At 42.8% G+C, this 22,277-nt stretch overlaps 1 protein-coding gene across 1 annotated transcript in view; it reads right to left on the reverse strand.

Moving 5' to 3' along the window:
• Rbcn-3A (Rabconnectin-3A) overlaps positions 1–22,277 on the reverse strand; it is a 2,573,828-nt gene that overhangs the window by 1,976,282 nt on the left and 575,269 nt on the right. The gene's annotated exons all lie outside the window — the stretch shown is intronic.

Below are 22,277 nucleotides of genomic sequence, written 5' to 3' on the forward strand. Positions count from 1 at the left end.
TTATGACACGCTCTGAGTAGACTTGTTTTCCCTTGGGGTCCTAAGACCCAAGGGAATTCGGTCTATTGCTTGTCACAGATACCAAAATTTCATTGAGAAACTGACCCTGAGGGGTAGATGAAAGGTTGGTCACATCCCATAATTGTTGCAACCGGATATGCCGGTAATATATGATGAAACACGGATGAAAGATGGTGAAGAAGAAACGTATGTCTATCGTCAGCCGAAAAACAATCGATAATTGTACGAGTGGGCCGGTGCTCATCTCGTCTTTTGAGATGTTTGAGGCTGCTTTAGACTGCGTAGCGAATAGGGGGCGTTCGCAGAATGGATGGCCACATCCAAAATGTGGCAGATTTAACGTTGTTAGATCACTGCAGTGTGGCAAGCTGCGGTTGCAAAGATATTGCTGAGGCGGGAAAGCCCCCCAACACAGGTCTATGGTTGAAAAGGTTGGGCACAGCCCTTAATTGTGGAATAAAACGGAGCGTAATTGAAGAATAATGAGGAAGATTATACAAAAGAGCGAGTTATTAGAAGTTGTATACCACAGTAGCAAATACCGGTGAGTATGTGGGCATATATAAAGTAGCAAATAATGCAGAACAAGTTGCATAAAACTGAATAGATCGTTTAGCTCGGTTCAGTTGCAACATGATCTTAAACGCACAAGTACCTGCGACTAGCGAGATGTGTCTTGTTGCGCAAGTGGTTTAGTAACATGATTAGTGAAGATGTATCTTGCGAGTGTTTGTGTCGTAAGTACTTGTGAGCATAACTGTCTGTTGTTGCCACATCAGACAGTTTTATTCACAAGGAATTATATGACACTCTCACTCTATATAACATTTAAGTAGCTATTCATGAGGAAAGACACTTGCGCTGATAGATTACATCGGTAGTTGGTTGACGGCGAACGGGCTTTTTTGATCATAACATGTGGTGCATAGCGTTGGAGGGAGGTGCCGCCTTCAAGCAATGTCTGAGCAAAATCAGCTCCGTCGTTAACAATGTATTATACATTGTTGTAACACTGCAGGACAGAAAAGGTTGGTCACATTCCTAAATTGCGACAAAAACACAAATCTCGATCTGATTGACCTGACAATCAGATACCCGAGATTATAAAATCAATGAAAGAGGGAAACTGAGGCAAGCACGGAACTCGCGGTGGAGTTGCCGTGCATTACCCGAAAATGGAAGAGGAGGGTGGATAGTCCTCCTCGGCCAAACCAAGGCTGGTGGACTTGAACACCCCAGCTCACCGATTGGTACCAACTTGTTGGGCCGAAGATCAACGGACATTGATCTGTGTTTTACACCGGAGGTAGGTCTACGAAGACAGGGACTCCTGTAAGCACTTATCGACTGTCGCGGCGCGGTCCACGTCGGCGCAGGCGAGCGGACATCACCTGTTCGCGGGTGCGCGTTACGGTGGCAGGGCCCTTGCCTATGCGGCTGTGAACGAAGTCTCAAGCGGTGTTTGTTGGTATAACCGACACATGCACAACTTGAGACCACGACTCACTCCTATGAAGCGATCTCTCTTGGTTGTATAACCGACACATTCAAGATGAGATTCACTAGTAGCTGCGGTCACAACCACAACTGTGTGAGGGTGGTTTGTGGTGATAGCGGTTTGTGTCATTTCCTGGGTTTCCGTTCCGTAGGAACCGGGTCAGCATTTCTATGCGCTTCTGGCTCGCCATTTCTTCCGTGAATGGCTGCCTGTTCAGTCCGGGTATTCCTTCCCCGCTCCTCGTGTATCGTAATACCCTTTTCATATTTTTAGCCACGTCGACGCCACCGTCGTTGTTGTTGTTTTGATGTGGCGCCTCGAGTACTAGATCCTAGGCCTTATACCCGCCATGCCCGTACAGCCGCATATATTCCCACCGGAAGGAAATCCTCCCAAACCTACGTTGCGTGCGGAACTTTGGCCCTGTGCATCGAGTCCGCTACCCATACAAACCGCTCCTGCCAACATTCCGTTTCGGCGAATTGGTGTGTGACTGCTGCATTTGCCAGGTACCGAGCAGGTACCAGTATTTGGCTGCGTTGTGGGGCGCGAGGATCACGCTCTTGCCAAACAGGTCGACGTTCCGGATCCAGCGGTGTATGCGTTGGAAGTTTTCCCCTATGTTCCTCTCTTGGGTCAGCTGCCAGACCACGAACGGGCTGAGAGTCGTATTTTTTTGTCCGTGTCGCTCTTCCAGTCCCTTTGCCCAAGCGTCAATGACGGTGTCAGGTAGTCATTGCGAGATTTTGAGTGAATTGAGGTCAGTGGTATAGAGGGGTATGCTGCCTGGTCCTGTCGGGAATATTGCCCTTGGCTCTCCTTTTTCGGTGGAGCTGTGTCCTCATCTGAGGAGAGCTCAATGACTGCCGACTGTTGCTGTTCCGGTGGAGCTATGTCCCCACCCGAGGAGAGCTCGATGACTGCCGGCAACTGCCCTGCCTCCACGTCTATCCTATTTAGAGTGGTTGTAGATGGTGATGTTCTGGTCCTATTGTGGGCCTCGGCCGTGGCTTCCTCCCATTTTGTCCTGCGCGTGGTACATACTATTAGTTCGGTTGCCCGTCTGGCTGTTTCCATTGTGCGCCTGGCGTTCTTGGCATAAGTTGCGGTTGCTACTGATTTAGTGTACGCGGTGGAGGCGTCCGTGTATGCCCGTACGGTTGCGCGTTTAATGCTGCCATAATCTGCTGCGCGTGCCGAAGCGCATGCTGCGGTGGTGTACGCATTCATGGCTGTTGCGAGAATTTGTGCTGGTGCCGCCATCTGTAGCCGTTGCGCGTGCAGGAGCGCACTTGTTGTTGGCCTCGGCGTCTGCAGTGTCTTCTGGGGCGGTAGTGCGTGCGACGTCAGCGTACGCGGGCGCGTGTAGTTTCGCGCATGTGGTTGACGTCGGCGCCTGTAGCTCCTTCCAGCAGTACGACCCTAGGACGCTTTGCTTCCTCCTCCTCGTAGCGTTGGCACATACGCTTGACGCTGTTGTTCAGTTTAGCGTTATCGCTCTCCATGCGAAATTGTTGGGTTGCAAAAGGGAACGTTGTTGTCACCTCTGTGGTTTGCGATAGAATCACCGGCGCTTGCTTATCCTCCCATCCTTGATATTAATTAATTTTTATTTTTTTTGGAATTTATTTTAATTTCTTGCGGCAGTCTCTCCTGCATGATATGCCTTTAGTTCCGCAATGTTGGCCATTTTCTCCTTCCCGCCGTTGGTTTTTCGTACTTCGAGTATCACTGGTGATACATACCATAGGATTTGGCATGGCCCGTCATATTTGTCAACTTTGCTGCGTAATTTTCCGCGGCCTTGGAGAGATGGTGTTCCTTTGCGAGCACTAGTTCGTCGACTGCGGGGGAACATTTTCTCCGCCGTAGATTGTAGTGCCGTGCTTGGTCTGCCGCCGCTCGTTCCATGTTCTGCCTCACTATTCTGAATGCCTCTTGCATTCTGTCGGATGTCTCTTCTGCCCTGGTGGTAGCTGTGCCCGTTCCAAGGTCGACCTCGTCAAACAATGCCCCTGGTAGTCGCGGTTCCCGCCTTTGTACGAGGAAGGCTGGACTGTATCCTGTGGACGCGGTCACACTGGTGTTGATGGCCAGCTCGATCTCTGGGTCGTCCCATCTGTTGTGCTGTGATCTGGTGAGTTGTGCTATGGTCCTCTTGACTGTTCTGTTTGCCCGTTCCGTTGGGTTTTCTTGCGGGGTGTAGGGCGCCGTGAATTGTTGTCGTATCCCAATTTCCTTGAGGTAACGCTGCCATATTGTGCTGGTGAACTGGACGCCGTTGTCCGATATCAGTATCTTCGGAGCACGAAATCTTGTGAGGATGCGTTCTCTGAACGCGCAGCGAAGGCCCTCTGCTGTAGCACGCCTCATGGGGATCAGTTCCACCCATTTGATGAAGCGGTCGAAAAATACTAATAACATCGCGTTCCCGTGTGTGGATGGTGGGAGTGGTCCGACGAAATCGACGCATACCGTGGCGAATGGTTCTTGGACCACCTGTGTGAGCATCTTTCCAGCCGGCTTTTGTTGTGCTTTTGGCAAGACTCGCACTGTCGTACGTATCGACTGATGTCCCGAAACATGCCAGGCCAGTAGTGCCGCTTGGGATATCGTGGTTTTCTTCTAATACTCGTTGTCGCAGTGGTGTGGGCACACAAAATTTCGAAGGGACCGCTTCTTCATCGTGTGACCGGCAGGGAATATGGCGGTACAGTTGTCCATCTTGTATTATGTTGTCAGCATATTTTTATGGGTTAGTGGGCACTTCGTTCACGCGCTTGTGCCACCACTTGCATGGTCGCCCTGTTGTCGTTGCCAGTCGTAGGGTCTCCAGTGGCTGTCGTGATAGTTCGTCCGCTACCAGGTTCAGATTTCCTTTCCAGTACTCGATGTCGAAGGTGTGCTGCTGAAGTTCCAAGGCCCATCGTGCTATACGTCCGGAGGGGATTTCGATGGACTGTAGCCACATAGGGGACATGTAGGAACATCGGTGGCCGAGTAGTTTCCGCCTTGTTGAGTTTCCTACTGGCGTAGGCGATAGTTCTCCACCTTCCAAGTCCTGTGCCTATACGGCGCCCAACCCGAAATTGCTCGCGTCCGTTTGTAAGGTGAAGGTTTTGCTGAAGTCCGGACAGGCAAGTATCGGTGCTTCCGTGAGTTTTTGCTTTAAGACCTCGAAGGCTTCCTGTTGTTCGGCCCCCCACTTCCAGTGTTTGCCCTTTTTCAGCAGGGCTGTGAGTGGCTGGCTGATCGTGCGAAGTCGAGCACCAACCGTCGGTACCAAGATGCTATACCAAGATATTGGCGCACCTCTTTCGCGTTCGTTGGTGGTTTCAGGTCGGTGTGAATTCCCCTGTCGCTTACTACGTGTCCTAGGTATCGGATTTCCTTCTTGAAAAATTCCCATTTCTCCGGATTTATTCTCAGGTTGGCGCGCTGCAGTCGTAGCATTACTTCTTTCAAGTTGCGAATGTGCTCCTCCAAGGTGGATCCTATGATGATTATGTCATCAAGGTATGCGAAAGCGTAGGGTTCCATCTCCGGTCCAATAACCTGATCTAGCTCTCTTTGAAACGTTGCAGATGCGGAGTGTAGGCCGAACGGCATAACCCGCCAATGGAATAACACCCGCCCCGGTACCGTGAAAGCTGTGTAGGGACGGCTCTGGGGCTCCAGTAGTATTTGCCAGTAGCCATTTTTCAAATCCAAGCTGCTGATCTACTTCGCTCGTCGTAGCTTGTCCAGTTTATGTTGTATTCTGGGTAAGGGGTTCGCGTCGGGTACGGATCGGGCGTTGAGCTGCCGATAATCCACGCATAACCTCCACTTCCCGTACGATTGGTGCACTGTGTGGGCTACAGGATGGCTCGGTGCATCCTTTCTGAAGTAATTCGTTAATTTCATTGTTTATGATGGTCTGCATCATCGTAACGTGGGAAGTAGCGTTGCTTGATAGGGCGATCGTCCGTCAGGATAATCTTGTCCTCGGCTATTGTCGTCACCCCGCTCATGCACTCGAATTTTTGCAGTTATTTTGCCAGAAAACCACTCACTCGTTCCGCTCCGTCCTCATCGTAGGAGCCGTTGATCCTCTCATCTATGTTATTGTTGTCCTCGCCTGGTGGCGTTACCTCCTCCGCGATCTGTGTTGGCTCGGCTGGTGGTAATGTATGCTGTGTGACTGGCCTGGATAGCGCGAGGTGATCTCCTCCGGAGGATATGGTGGCTCCCTAGCGTATCTAGGCCCAGTCCGATGTCGTCGACTGCTCCGGGCATGACGTGTAAAACTGTGTGGTGTGACGCTTCTCCGAGGCGTACCTCAGTCCCTATGGCGTCGAAGATTGTGGTGCTACTCCCGTTTGCCATCGTTATTTTGATGGCCACTCTCACCATTTCCACTCCCAGAGTTTACCACACTTTCTGCAAGGCTGCTCGAAACGAAACTTCTCGATGCCCCTGTATCGATAACCGCCTCGGCTGATTCCGCGCCGAGCCTGGCTACGGCGTAAAGGCAGCCATGCTCTGGGTACATTGCTACTGCCGGTTCGGCGCTGGGTTCCTTGAGCTCATCGCGCCTTGTTCTTCGTGAGGCCCTCTGTCGTTTCCATGACGCCGACGGCAGCATTAGATTATGCGTATATCTCTGCGGCCACACTCCCAGCAAAAAATGTTTCATGTTCACCGCACCTCCTGCATACGTTGTTGGGGTCGAATCTCAGATTGCCTGGAGTTTAGTGGTGCGGTCTGTTCGGTGGCTGTGGCAGTGGTGGGGGTGCAGGTTGCGGTGGTGGAACCAAAGTCCTGTCATCTACGACGTGTCGCGTAACTTCGCGGCGATGTCGGTCTGATGGCCTTCGATAGCCCCCGTGTATGCTCTCGTATTCCTCGGCAAAGGTTGAGTTCTCCGAGATTGGTGAAATCCCTTCGACGTATATAAAGTAGGTAATCGGGGTGGCTAATACGGAAGACCCGTTCCAGCCGCTGTTCGCTGGTGTACCCTGTGTGCCTCATCAAGCTCTGTATCGCTAGCACGTAATTATTGTACTTCTCCCTGTTATACTGCCTTCGTTGGTGTATGTCGTCCGCGAGACGCTCGAAATACCTGATTGGTACGAGGAAACATAAAAAATCCTGTTTGAAGCTTGTTCTCCTTCCCCAGTGCGCATTGTTATTGCGGTACCATTGTAGCGCGGTGCCCCCTAGTAGCTCGGGCATGGTTTTGGTAGGAGATCCACGTTTAGCACGTACACTTCGGCTAACTCCTCTAGCCGTTCGGTGAACGCTAACGGGTCCCGTCCACCGTCGTACTTTACTGACCACTTCCGCACTTGGTCGATGATGGGTGCGAATACAACGGCCAGTGCTTGAGTTACCTCAGATGTATAATTGATGGCTGGTGCTGTTATTCCTGATGGTAAGTACGGTTGCGCGGGTTGCGTATTCCGTGGAGGAAATTCCAGTGGGTGCTACTGTAGTTGACCTCCGGTCGTGGTTCCGTCTGCGGCCGGAGGGATTGGTGTCTTCGGCTCACCTCCTCCCTTATCTGCTTTTTCGGTATCCTTGTATCTTGCCACCACTGATAGGAATTTATTATATATTTCTAAGTCGTTTGGTGCCTTAGCAGCCGATTCCCCGATGCGTTTATGGCTCTTCCGCGTTGTGCCTGTGTGTTCGACTGCCAGTTCCTGTGCGATGGACACCAGTTGTTCCTTCGCGATGTTGCCTAACCACGTTGTGTCGACCTGGTCGGCCATCTTGTGGCTATATCTTTAGTCAGGAATTTTCCTTCTGACGTTATGCGATTTACAAGGTCCATGCTCGGGCGCCAATTGTAACGACGCTTTTCCGTAGCCCCTTGCTTCTTTAATAGATGCTGGGGTATACTCACAGTGTCCGGGGTTCGTTTACAATAAATTTGTATTTAGGGGCCCCACGCAAATCGTTTTACTGTAATACTTCACTTTATTGATTGAATGCTTAAATAATATACTATAAAAATGTGTTTGTATTCTTCACTTGCAAATTCACTTAAGTTATCATGCGGTATCCTCGGCTTTAGTGGCGGACCTTAACGATCCGGCCGTATTCCGTTAGACGGATCCCGTTAGTATGTGGTGTTTGTGCCCTGTCGCGCCGTATGTCGGCGTCTCCCTCTGTTGCGGTGCTCTGTTGCACCTTGCGTCGGCGTCTGCCTGTATTGCGGGGTCGATGCTCTACCACGCCTTATGTCGGCGCCTCTCTCTACTGCGGTGTTTTTGGCGCCTTGCGTCGGCGTCTGCCTGTATTGCGGAAGCGGTACTCTGCCACGCCTTATGTCGGCGTCTCGGTGGCATTAGGGCGGTCGCGTCGCTGCTGTGCTGTTTACTACTGTCGCGGCGCGGTCCACGTCGGCGCAGGCGAGCGGACGTCACCTGTTCGCGGGTGCACGTTACTGTGGCAGGGCCTTTGCCTTTGCGGGTGTGAGCGAAGTCTCAAGCGACACATTCAAGATGCGATTCACTAGTAGCTCCGGTCACAACCACAGCTCAGTGCTGACTGACTGCTGTGTCGCTCCTTTTATGGCTATTGTGTTTGGTGTTGATAGCTCAGATGGTTGTGTTGCCACGCTCACCATGTTGCTGTTAAATGTTGCGACCACCGTTGTGTTGCTGAGACTTGTTGGCTGGCCGTGTTGCTGTTAAATGTTGCGACCACTCGTTGATTGGCCGTGTTGCTGTTAAATGTTGTGACCGCTCGTTGTGTTGCTGAGGCTTGTTGATTGGTCGTTTTGCGACCGCTCGTTGTGTTGCTGAGACTTGTTGGTTGGTCGTGTTGCTAGGGCTTTTTGTGACCGCCCGTTGTGTTAATGGTTGTGATCCATATGGTGTGGGTGGTTTTGTGTGGACCAAATTAATGAGGTTTTATTTAGTCCTCACAATACATACGGAAAAGATTTTAATTGACTTAATAAAAAGAGAAGACCAAATCGAGGCTGCTACCATGGAGCACAACAGAGCCCATCGCTCAATTCAGGAGAACTACAAGCAGTTGATATCTCAATACTTTTTACCTGATATAAAGAAATCGCTAACAACTGCTAAAAATTGTAAAACTTCTTCGGAGAATAAATATAATAGACACCCATCAAAACCAGAAGTAGGATAAACACTAATTCCAGAATATCCTGGTTAAATCCTCCATGTCGACATACTTGCGGTAGATAAATTTCATTTTTTACCTGCATAGAAAAATTTTCCAAATTTACAATTACGATTCCTATTGAATCCAGATCAACAACCGATTTAAAACTGCTAAAAACCAAAATAGTTGTTTCCGATAACGAGAAATCCCTTCATTATAATATATCCAATTTATTGAAATATCATTTCGAAATTGAGAAATTTTTCATACCAGCTTTACACAGTAAAAGTCATGGCCAAATAGAAAGAGTACATTCAACGCTAACAGAAATCGCAAGATGTATAAAAGCCGAACAAAATATAACAGATACCAATGAATTAATTTTATTTGCAACATATAAGTATAATAATTCAATACATTCCACTGTAATTGAGAAAACTATAGGTGTAATTAATAATTTTCAGATATATCACTTAGACTCAATTACAGTAGCGCTTACTGTTGCACAAGAAAAAGTCGTTAAAAATCTGTAAATAATCATAGAAAATTTAATGAAGGAGAAAAATATATGTTCGCCGCAATAAACGTCTAGAAAATAAATAAATTATTAAAAACAAATTAAGGTGTACGTGGAAAACATTCTACAAAAATATTTAGGAACAATTGGGTTGATAAATGGCAAAAAAGTGGCATATCAAGTATAAACGCACTCTAAAAAAATATCTTAAAGCAAAGGTTTTAAGTCATTATGGAATTCAACGACTTCTACTGATCACCCAATAAAAAAACTAGTTCTAAATTGAATTCAAAATTATGAAACATATTTTTTATGAAATATTGGATTCTTTCAATTTTTATTTAAAAAAAAAATTATTTTGATATGAAATTTTGAAAATTATTATACAAAAAATCGTACATATGTCTTTTTTTATAACTGTAGTTTTCTTATAATAATTTTCTTAAGATTCTCTACCAAACCAAAATCATATGATTATATTAAAAAAAATCTAACTACAAACATACCGAATGGAAGTAAAATTATTTAATAAAGTAAGTAATTTAGAGGCGCGGCTGCAAGCGGGCGTCTGTCTTGGATCAAGCGGCTCGCTATATAAATGTGTAAGCTATATTTTTACCCCCGCTGAGCGGGTTGTACGCTGGGCTTGGGACCCGCCACGTTAAACCACACTCCAATAAAAGGAACAACAAGCCTCGGATAAAAAGACAACCCTTTATTTTATTGATGAAGCCCATGGCAAACGTTTGAAGGACAATGAAATGAGGGCATGTACCTGGAAAATCCGCTCCCTGAATGGGATTGGTGCAGATGCCCGGCTGGTTGATATCCTCGTCAAAGCAAAATCTGACATTACCGCTATCCAAGAAATGCGTTGGAGGAAGCAAGGAAGAAATACGATTAAGAATTGTGACATCTATTGGACTGGCCATACAAATAAGCGCAGTTTCGGCGTCGGATTCGTGGTGGGAGAGTGACTTTGTCGCCAAGTACTGGCGTTCACCCTTGTGGACGAACGTCTTGCCGCTATCCGAATAAAAGCAAAATTTTTTAATATATCATTTACCTGCGCCCATGCACCGACAGAGGAGAAAGACCATGAGATGAAAGACGCTTTTTATGAACAATTAGAACGCACATACGAGCGCTGCCCCCGCCATGATATAAAAGTCGTGCTTGGCGACTTTAACGCCAGGGTGGGAAAGAAGGTGTTTTTGGACCTACAGTCGGACAGTTCAGCATACACAATGAAACTTCTCCTAATGGACGGAATCAGCCTTCTTAATATCGCATATAAGTTCCTGTCAAGTGTATTGTGCGTAAGATTGAAGCCCACCGTAATTCGGCTGATTGCTCCTTATCAGTGCGGCTCAAGATCTGGTAAATCTACCATCGACCAGATTTTCACAATGCGGCAAATCTTCGAAAAAAACCCGCGAAAAAACGACACACATCACCTCTTCGTCGATTTTAAAGTCACTTTCGACAGCACGAAAAGGAACGCCTGTATGCCGCTATGTCTGAATTTGGTTTCCCCGCAAAACTAATACGGCTGTGCAAAATGACGTTGAGCAACACCATCAGCTCAGTCAGAATTGGAAAGGACCTCCCCGAGCCGTTCGAAACTAAACGAGGTTTCAGACAGGGTGACCCCCTATCGTCCGATTTCATTAATTTGATGCTGGAGAAAATTATACTAGCTGCAGAACTTAACCGCACTGGAACAATATTCTATAAAAGCGTGCAATTACTGGCATATGCTGTTGACATTGATATCATCGGCCTAAACACCCGCGCCGTTAGTTCTGCTTATTCCAAACTGGAAAAAGAAGCGGTAAAGACGGGTTTGATGGTGAATGGGGACAAAACGAAGTACCTACTGTCATCGAGCAAAGAGTCAGCGCATATCCGCTCTGGCAACCACGTTACTGTTGGCAGCCAGTATTTTGAAATAGTAAAAGACTTCGTTTATTTGGGAACCAGCATCAACACTAACAACAACATCAGCTCTGAATCACTCTTGCCAATAAATGCTACTTTGGACTAGGTAGGCAACTGAAAAGTAAAGTCCTCTCTCGGCAAACGAAAATCATACTCTACAAGTCACTTACCGTTCCCGTCCTGGCATGACAACATCAGATGAAACGGCTCTGGGAGTTTTCGAGAGAAAAGTTCTTCGAAAGATTTATGGACCTCTACGCGTTGGCGATGGCGAGTACCGAAGAAGATTTAACAATTAGCTGTACGAGCTATACGCAGACATCAACATAGTCCAGCGAATTAAAACGCAGCGGCTGCGCTGGCTAGGCCATGTTATACGAATGAAAGATGACGCTCCGGCCAAGAAAGTGTTTCTATCGGAACCCGCCTATGGAAGCGGAGGTAGAGGCGGCCCTACTCCGTTGAAAGGACTAGGTGGAGAACGATTTAAACTCCCTTGGTGTGACCAATTGGCGCCGGTTGGCAGAGAGAAGGAGCGACTGGCGCGACTTTTTGGACGGCCATAACCGTTTAAACGGTTAAGCGCCAATTAAGTAAGTAATTTAGAAGAAAACGAAAAGCTAAAATTTTTCATTTAAGGTTTTCCTAGCTTTACTCAAAATTAAATGTAAATAATACGGAAACAATAATTTTTCGAATACGAATGAGAATACTAACTTAGAAAATATGTACGCAATAACCTTAAAACGCAAATTATAAAAGCCGGCATAAAATAGTTCTGAAATGAATATACCTAATTATGAATTCTTACTACATTCTTCAATAACTCAGAAATAAAATGGAAATAATATTTGAATTAAAAATGTGCATATGTATGTATACGGAAAATAATATTTTCAAAATTAAATAAATAAATAAACTATTATTATATTTAAAAAATTTATAATTGTCTGTAAAACTCTTCTAATAAAAGCTTACTTATAATTTTTTTGAATGTTAAATACAAAATTGACATGGGTTAGTAAAAAATATCCAAAAATTATAAATATTAACAATATTTTTTTTTTGTCAAAGCCTAATTTTACGAGCTACAATAACCACTAAAGCCTGGGAAACCAGCTAACATAGGAGAGTCATATCGCCCGATATCTCTCCTATCGCCAGTAGCCATGACGCTTCAAGCCATTTTGCTCCCCTACTTCAAAGCAAATTTGCAGCTATTATCAGCATGGCTTTAGAAAACTCCATAGCACCACCACCGCGCTAAACGCCATTAACACCCACATAAATTGCGGTTTAAATCAAAACCCCCACCATAGAACAGTACTCGTTGCGCTAGACCTATCAAAAACTTCTGATACGGTCAACCATGGCACGTTACTGCAAGACCTGGGAGGGTCCCCCATGTCTTAAAAGGTGGACCGCAAATTATCTGGGTGGTCGGCAGGCATCGGTGCAATTTAGTAACGAATCATCTAAACCACGAAGAATTAAAAAAGGGGTGCCACAGGGTAGTGTCCTATCCCCACTTTTGTTTAACTTCTACATATCAAAGCTACATTCGCCACCAGAAGGAGTTACTATCGTTTCCTACATGAATGACTGTACAATAATGGCCACAGGCCCAGACCCACAGATCGATGAGCTTTGCAACAGAATAAACGGCTACCTCACTGATCTCTTTAGTTTTTTCGTCTCGCAAAACCTGGCATTATCACCCACTAAATCCTCCGCGATCTTATTTACAACATGGACGTCCCATACGTCGACCATTTTGAACATCCACGTAGATGGCACTACGCTACCGACTGTCCTACACCCCAAAATCTTGGGTGTGACGTTTGATCAGGATCTACATGTTGGTGAGCATGCAGCCGCAATGGTACTGAAAATCCAGAGCCGTAACAAAATCCTCAAATCTCTTGCTCGCTGTACTTGGGGAAAAGATAAAGAAACGCTCATTACCACTTACAAAGCAATTGGCCAGCCGATTGCATGCTACGCGTCCCCGATATGGTCGCCAAGCCGACAGACCATTCACTGGAAGAAGCTACAGGCCTGCCAAAATACTGCTCTCAAAAACGCCAAGGGTTGTCTTCTTATGTCCCCATAATAGATCTGCAAAAGTATCTATATAAATATCGATACATCGAGTACTAGGTTCATGGTGCGATTATCGATGTTTTTTTCTAAATATCGAGTAATGTATTCCCATTTCTTATTCCTTTTTCTAGCGGCAGAATTACCAGCGTCTAAAACCTTGGTAAGACAAATAAAACAGGAATAAATAAAATTACATACATTATGTCAAATTTGTGATTATATTATATGAATTCCTAACAAGCTGGTGGCTCTGAATATTGAAAAATTCTTACAAAAGTTCAATGTGAAAGGACCGTCATTTTTTCATCTATATATATAAAAATGAATGTCCGTTTGTGTGAGGCTTTAGAATCAAAAACTAGCCGGTCGATTTTGTTCAAACTTTCACATAAGTTGCGTATACCTCACGTGGTGGTTTGCACATAGGTTTGGTTGCGATCGACACACAGGGTCTCGAGATATAGGCCAAAGCGTGGACCCAGGTACCCCTAGAATGTGTTTATGGAATATGGATATCAAATGAAAGCAGTGATGAGTGCTTTAGTAGAGGGTAATTTTCATACCCCTGGGTGACTAGGGTCTCCAGATATAGGCCAAAACGTGGACCCGGGGACCCTAGAATGTGTTTATAGAATATGGATAACAAATGAAAGCTGTTGATTAGTGCTTTAGTAGAGGGTAATTTTCATACCCCTGGGTGACTAGGGTTTCGAGATATAGGCCAAAACGTGGATCAGGGTAACACTAGGATGTGTTTTTACATTATAATCATCAAATTGAAGCTGTTGATGTGTACTTTAGTACAGAGTAAGTTTTATGCCGCTGGGTGACTAGGGTCTCGAGATATAGGCCAAAACGTGGACCCGGATACTCCTAGAATATGTGTGTAATATGGATATGAAATGAGAGCTGTTGCATCAACCTGGCAAAACTGATAAATATGCATGCGAAGCCGAAAAAAGACATGAATTAATCATACCTACATACCTATTTACATACGTCCTATTCGATTTGCTTGAAATTTGGTATAAAAATTTGCCTGTATTAGTATTTACGATCGTTTTTTTCCGGGAAGTGAACCAGAGACAGACTGGGACTGGGATTAGGACTGGAACTGGGACTGAGACTCGAAGTGGGACTGGGAATAGGACTCGGAATGGGACTGGAACAAAATATGTGCCACCCTCTTGGACTGGCAATAAGGGATGAAGAAGAATGAGAAGAACTTGAGAGAAGAGAAAAGAGAGAAGGAGACTGAGAAAGAGATAGAATGAGATTAAGATCGAGATAGATGAAGCAAAAAGACGGAGGGGGAGTGAATAAAAGGATTAGGAAAAAGAAAGGGGGAGGGCAGAGTTAAACAGGAAAAGCTTTTTAAAATGTATGCAGATATACCAAATTTAGAGCAGAACAACGTCTGCCGGGTCTGCTAGTATTATATACACAAATATACATGTATTCGTATAGACAGACAGAAGACATCATTGAGTTGGACGACGAAAATTGTGTTGCCAAAAAGCTACGAAGTACAAAGTCAAGCATTTGGATCCATTTTGACAAAATCAGTAATAATTTTACAATATGCCACTATTACAAAAAATGTTATAAAACTAGTGGTAATACGTCCAATTTGTTTCACCATCCCAAACGATCGCACACAACTGCAAAATTTATATTCACATAGCTCGCCAAATAAGATTGATTTTTATATTAAAAAAACCTATGAAGATCCATCATCACGTAAAAAGGCTTTTGACAGCACCCTAACAGGGCTTAGTTACCGCATACGTTCGACTTTTTCCCATAGTGGATGGTAAAGGGTGTTGTTAAAAAAATCGATAGTTATCGCGATATATCGATACCCTCCCTCTTAAATGTCGAAAATATCGAGTAAGCCGAATATCGACACTTTTGTAGCTCTATCCCAGAACACCATCTACATAATCAGGCGAGAATACACCCCATCAGGGAGGGAAATGAGATGCTAACCAAACAGTTCCTGTTGAATACCCAGAAACCTGGGCATCCCAACAGACATCTGATTCATGAGCCAACACCGCCCAGGGGCTTAAGGAGTCATCTCCGTAAGCATTATGAGGAAACACGGGACGGTATGAAGCCAAAAAACAGAAGCAGGTCCTCAGTGAACTCCACAAACAGGCGTCGGACCTTTATCCAGTACTCAAAGAGCAATACCTTACACTCGCGGAAGAGGAACGCAAACTCCCTAGGGAAACGCGAGCAACTTCGATCTGGATACTGTAACAGGTTAAACTCTTACCTATCCAGAATCAACCCCGAAATACAAAATGTATGCCCTGCTTGCAATGTGTCCTCATATGACACCAACCATCTCTTCAATTGTAATGTGGAACTAACGCCTCCAGCACCTCTTTCATCGAAATGCTCAGTGAGTGATTGACGCAAACAGACGTGTTTTTGCTGCGCTCTAATGTTTTCTTTAAACTTGTGCCTTTGTCAAGTGTCGCTTAACAATTAAAATTACAATTTAAAATTGTGATAGAGACATTGACTCTCTTAGTTTTTCTATGTTTATCATAGTTTATTAATTGCAATATTATGCCTTGTTTTTGTGGCCATAGAGTGGATCGCGCCCAAACTTCGGTGCAATGTTAAAATTGCAGAGAAATTTACCATATGAGTTGTATTGTTGGTAGCTTGCCTGCCGGCCTAAACCATCTAAACAATGCTGACAATATTTACATTTGTGGTTTGTGTGCTCCATCTCAACAAGATGAGTCTATTACTTCACATAACTCTTCTTTACAACAACAACAAGCTACTCTAGTGCAAATGCCTACTCCGCTATCAGCTAAGGATAATTTTACTTCACATAACTCTTCGTTACAACCACAAGCTACTCTAGTGCAAATGCCTAATCCGCTAACTGCTAATGATAATTTTCCTGAGTTGAAAATTTTTAACTCTCAATTGCTTTCTGCTATGACTGTTTTGCATAAAGATAATGAGTGCTTACGAGAAAAAACAGATTCTCTTCAAGCTGAGGTTCGTGACTTGCATTGTAAGCTCACTGAGAACAATTCTATTTTGTCTCATTTGCTCACGAAATTTGAGAAATTGTGCTGTGTCAACAGCAACTCGTCTACATCAAAGCAGTCAGCTTCTTCTTGCGTGCCAATTCAATTCAATTCAGTTTATTAGGTCTATGATTGCAATAATCTTACAGACTGGCATGTACAAATCAGAATATTAAGTGTAGATACATATTAAAATTGAAATTATACATAATATGAATCTAATTTAGCACTAAAGCACGATCTCGGGAGTGCGAAATCAAGATCAAGACTACGAAAAATGTTGTTAACTTCACCGAGGGTCCTAGAAATAGGATCATAATTATGGTAATTAGCTCTAATTAGATTAACGTGAAACGGATATTGCGCACGGAGAGTTCTACTTGGTACATAGAAATCTACTTGTGCCAGCAGTTCCGGGCAGTCAACTAAGCCACATATTAAATCATATACAAACATCAAAGATTTAATGCAACGTCTAGACGAAAGCGACTTAATGCTTATGAGGGCACACCGTGCACCATATGATGGCAGCGGTTCAGCGAAGTGAAGCGGTTGGAGAGCAAATCGAATGAAACTCTTTTGTACTCTTTCCAGTCTATGGGAGTGGACAGAGTAAATCGGATTCCAAATTATAGATGCATAATCCAATTTTGAACGTACTAAGGAATTATATAAGCCTTTCCTAGTGTATGGATCTTTGAAGTCTCTGCCATATCGCCGCAAAAAAGCAAGATTGGAATAGGCCTTCGGAAAAATGAAGCTGATAGATTTGTGAAAGAAAAACTAGAATCAAACATTACCCCAAGATCAACAAATTCACGGACAGTAGAAAGGTATGGTCAAAAAGGGTATACGTAGAACTAAACGTGTTGACGTTTTTCGAAAGCGTCATATGAAAGCATTTTTTGATATTAAGGCGTAAGTTGTTTATAGCGCTCCAATTAGTTACAACTGTTTAAATCATCCTGTAAGAGAGATACTTCTGATATGCTCGCGATCGTTCTAAAAACTTTTAGGTCATTTGCGTAGAGCAAATATTGTGAATATTTAAAGCAGGCTCCTATATCATTGATAAAGAGAAGAAATAAAATTGGTCCAAGTATACTTCCCTGAGGTACTCCGGACGTGGCTACAAATGAATATGACTTGACATTCTCAATTTCAACAAACGAGATACATCTGAAATGCTCGCGATCGTTCTAAAAACTTTTAGGTCACTTGCGTAGAGCAAATATTGTGAATTTTTAAACCAGGCTCCTATATCATTGATAAAGAGAAGAAATAAAATTGGTCCAAGTATACTTCCCTGAGGTACTCCGGACGTGGCTACAAATGAATATGACTTGACATTCTCAATTTCAACAAACGAGATTCTATTGGAAAGATATGATCCAATCCAGCATAGAAAAGTAGAGTGAAATCCAATTAACTCAAGCTTACGCAATAAAATGCTGTGAGTAACTGTATCAAAAGCCTTTTTGAAGTCAGTGTAAACAACATCTACTTGATTACCTTTTTTTAAATGACGAAATAAAAAATTGAGAAAAAGAGGCAAGGTTGGTAACCGTAGAGCGACCAGTTAAAAAGCTATGTTGGCACTCATCTATGGATCCCTTCATTGCAAAAGACAGCTTGGATTTAACTACTTTCTCAAAGAGTTTCGAGCATGTCGAAAGTTTAGAAATTGGTCTGTAGTTATCTACATCATTTTTATTGCCCGATTTAAAAATAGGGGAAATGGAGGCTATTTTCCACCGATCGATAAATTCACCTTTAGCTAGTAGGAGGTTAAATATGTCATTTAGTGGTACGCAAAAAGACATACTGCATTTCTTTAAAATGAATGAAGAAATCCCATCAATATCACTTTTCATTGATGTTTTTAGGGTAAATATGCAATTGATTATGTCTTGTTCCGTGACCAGCATGGATTCAAAATCGACCATTTGTTCAACGTCGCCACAGAAATTACTGACCGATGGACTCGATACAAAATTTGATTTGAAGAAATCCGCGAAAAGGTTGACGGAGTCCAAAGGGCATTCTGAGGCAACACCGCAATACGACATACAGGTCGGAATATTTGAACAACCTTTTTTCGAGCGAATGTATTTCCAAAAGGCCTTTTGGTTTTCCTTCAACTCTTCTTCGTATCGAGAAATATATTGATTGTATAAAAACTTATCGAGTACATTAAAATTTTTGCTGTATTGAATATATTTATCCTTATGGAATATATCATTAGAGGTTTTATAAGATTTTTAAGTTTCTTTAAATTCTTCGTATACCACGGAAGTCTATGAATTCGCGTGGGTAGAGAAGACAGATTATTAGCAAAAATTTCACTAACAGTTAAAATAAAAGCATCATACCAATCCGCCACACTTTCCGAGGGGAAAATAGACTTCCAGTCCAATTCTAGAAGCCTGGCATTTAAGGAGTCAAAATCGGCGTCACGAAAATTTAAACAGGTATTCGACCAACCGGTCGGCCCTGAAATAAAATTACAAAATTCGAGGGAGAGAGAGAGCCAGACATGGTGCTTATCACATTTGCAGATTGGGAAACTGGATTCGGAAACTTTGAAAATTAAATTTTCATCAACAAAAATAAGATCTAAAATATTACCGATGTCATTGTAAAATGAATTAATTTGAGTCAGGTTAATACTAAAAAGGCTGTCAATAAAATTTATTTCGAGCGAACTATTTATATTTGTTGGTGTTAAGATGCTATTATCGAGAAAATTTGACCATACAATCTTATTGAGATTAAAGTCACCCAAAATGCAAAAATTACACTCTTCATTGTTTTCGCACAAATTTACAATATTGCTTATATGAGCAGCGTATAGAGAATCAGAGATGGTAGGTGGAATATATGAAGCACAAATGAATAGTTTACCGAGACTTCCAAGAACACATACGCACAACTGATCAAGAAGGGAATCAGCATTTTCTAATTGAACTAAAGAAGAACGAAACATTCGATTGACCGCTATTAAAACGCCTCCGCCTCTTAAGCAGTTAGTCTTAATTGCGTCTCGGTCCTTCCGATATATATTAAAGATGTTAGGGTCAAAAAATTCTGAATCAGCGAAGTTACTATTTAACCATGTTTCAACGTTAATATAAACATCGTATTCACACCGAGAGGTGGCTAAAAATATGTCTTTGGTTTTTGTGATATTCTTTTTTTATTTTTGTAGATATTCAACAAGTTTTTATTGCTTTTAGCACTATCACTACAATTAGGCAAGCGATAATCTACACGTAAATTACTCTTTTTGGAATTTACGAAAGGGCCGAATAATAAGGCCATAAATTTTCATCAAAAAGAAAATCATAAAATGCAGGAGAAACCCCAAGTTTAAAAGTCACTCTCTCAACGTCATTCAGAGATGTGCCATTTTTTAAGAGAATAAAGCAAGTTATGTAGCTACTAGCAATCCCGATATATTTAGTTACATAATCAGCAACGTTTTCAGCAGTAACAGAGGGTTTGAATGACGAAATATGCACTACTTTTTGGCAACGACTTCAAGCTCACAGGATACATTACGCCCAACAACCACACTTCTTTGCCTATTATTATTTTCGGTATTTTTATTGCTTGTATTATTATTGTTTTCGGTACCGAAAATATTATCATCAGCACCGACAGCATTGAAGAAGATGTTTGGCGATTGAGTGGTAGCAGAAGAAAGCGAAGGTGTAAGCGTAGCGCAATCATTTGTCTCAGCAGAGCTGCTAAGTTGCGCAGCAGAGGCAGTAGCAGCAGACGAGGCAGCGTGATTTGCATTTGTGTCGGTATCCAGAGAACCAAGCGAACGGAGGTTGTAGACAGCATTAGCAGGTTTTGAATTTGCCGTGCGGTTATTTTCGCGAGATTGCATATTAGGCATAGTTTTTTTAGACACGGATGATTTTTGCCTATTGTTGTTGTCGCACGAAAGTTCAACGAGCTGTAAACTAATGGCAGAGTTGTTTGTATCACTGTTTTGTTGTATATAAGTTTTTGAACCAATGTTATTGTTACTAAGTAGATCAGCCATCTGGCATTTAAGAGTATTAATCTCTTTAGTTAAAAGAGAAAACATAGCAATCAAGTTAGATGAAGCACTCAGGCAATCATTGCAAACAAAAACAACGTTTAAATATTCAGTTAGAATATGTGAAATTTTATTTATATCTATTTTTGCACATGAATAATGATAAGAACTTTCACATATTTTGCACTTTATATCTCTACCATGATTGATAGGGCCATTGCAGTCTGAACAAAGTATAGATTGTTGCGAAAGCATATCTGATACAAAAGATTACTTTTAAAAAAGGATTGCAAGACACCAAATAGCACGGAGCAAAAGAAAAACACGGTTACTGTTGAAAAATCCGGTAACTCAAACGAATGCAAAGCAGTGCGAAATAAAAGGAATCAAAGAAATAAAATTTTAAATAAAGATAAAAATGAACATAAAATTCAAAAAGACAATGGTTATGCTGACGCTGGTACAATTTCAATGCCTGAAGGTGCTAATAGTAGTAATAATACAGTCACGGTGAATGACAACATTAGACCCATCCAGCCATCCAATAACAATACTTCACCCCACGAGCCTATTGTTGATGCTGTCGAAATTGTTGATAATGGAAATGGGCAGTAGGGGGCGCATGAATAATAATAATAACAATCAGGCTCGCGTTATTGTCTTGGCCTTGCATTGACCTTGGTGTTGCCTATCGCTATAAATGGCTTCATATTTCCTCTTTTTCACCATCTGTGTCAGAGGTTAATATTATAGAGTATGTGGCTAGGCAAACAAAGATAGAGGCGAAATTTCTATCATGTGCTAAGCTGGTTAAAAAAGATGTTTCGCTGTCTACTCTGACTCGAGTGAGTTTCAAGTTGGGTGTTCCTGAGTCGTCGTATGAGATGTTGTTATGCTCAGATCTTTGGCCGGTGAACATCGTGGTAAAGCCTTTTCAGTTTTTTCGAAGGGCTCATCGGAAGCCGCTTCGGAGGTAGTAAGGTGTGACTTTCCCCCTATTAAAAATATCAGTGGACTGAAAATTTATTATCAAAATCTGTCTGCCATAAGGACCAAATCTGACAGGGTGTACAAGTTTAGTGCGCAGTTAGATTATGACATCTTCGTATTCGTGGAAACATGGCTTAATGAAAAATTTTTTGATTCTGAGTTTTTGGAGTCCAACCTTTTTAATGTATTTTGCAAGGATCGTGATGCAGAAAAAACTGTCCTCAATCGAGGCGGTGGTGTTTTAATTGCCGTCAAACGTGAGCTTCGAGCTTTTTAGTGCAACTAGAAATTGATGATCCTTTGCTGGACCAGATCTGCGTTTGCTTAACTGGCACCACCTCGCAAGGTTCTCTGTATGTTATGGCATCATATGTACCATCTTCGAGTGCACTTGATTTATACAAGGCTCACGCAGACAATATAGTTTCTTTAGCTTTAAGTGATTTAAGTGATAACCATCTCTGTGTGCTAGGTGATTTTAACCTATGTAATGTCAATTGGTCACCCAGTTTATCTAATAACGGCCTTACGCCTTCTAATCTTTCTGGAAATCATGAATTGTACCTCATTGATAATCTATTGAGCCTAAATTTATTTCAAAATAACAATAATGTTAATTCTCTAAACAGACTTTTAAATCTTGTATGTATAAGTGATAATATTAACTGTGAAGTAAGGGAGTACATGAACCCTATTACGCCTAGTGACAGGCATCATTTGCCTCTGACTACTACAGTTAATTTTTATTGTTTTGCTTCGGAGAATTTTGAAAGCAGTGTTTCTTTCAATTTTAATTCATTTGATTTCTCCGGTTTTAATGATTGCTTATTTCAAATAAAATGGGAGGAGCTACTTGAGGGACTTGATACCGCTAATAGCTTCCGCACTTTCAAAACTATTTTATATAACCACTGCTTGGATTTGATTCCGGTTAAAAGAAAAAGACCCTATAAATTGCCATGGTATTCAAGGGAC

Source organism: Eurosta solidaginis, chromosome 4 (genome assembly GCF_040869045.1).
Source record: "Eurosta solidaginis isolate ZX-2024a chromosome 4, ASM4086904v1, whole genome shotgun sequence".
Classification (NCBI taxonomy): domain Eukaryota; kingdom Metazoa; phylum Arthropoda; class Insecta; order Diptera; family Tephritidae; genus Eurosta; species Eurosta solidaginis.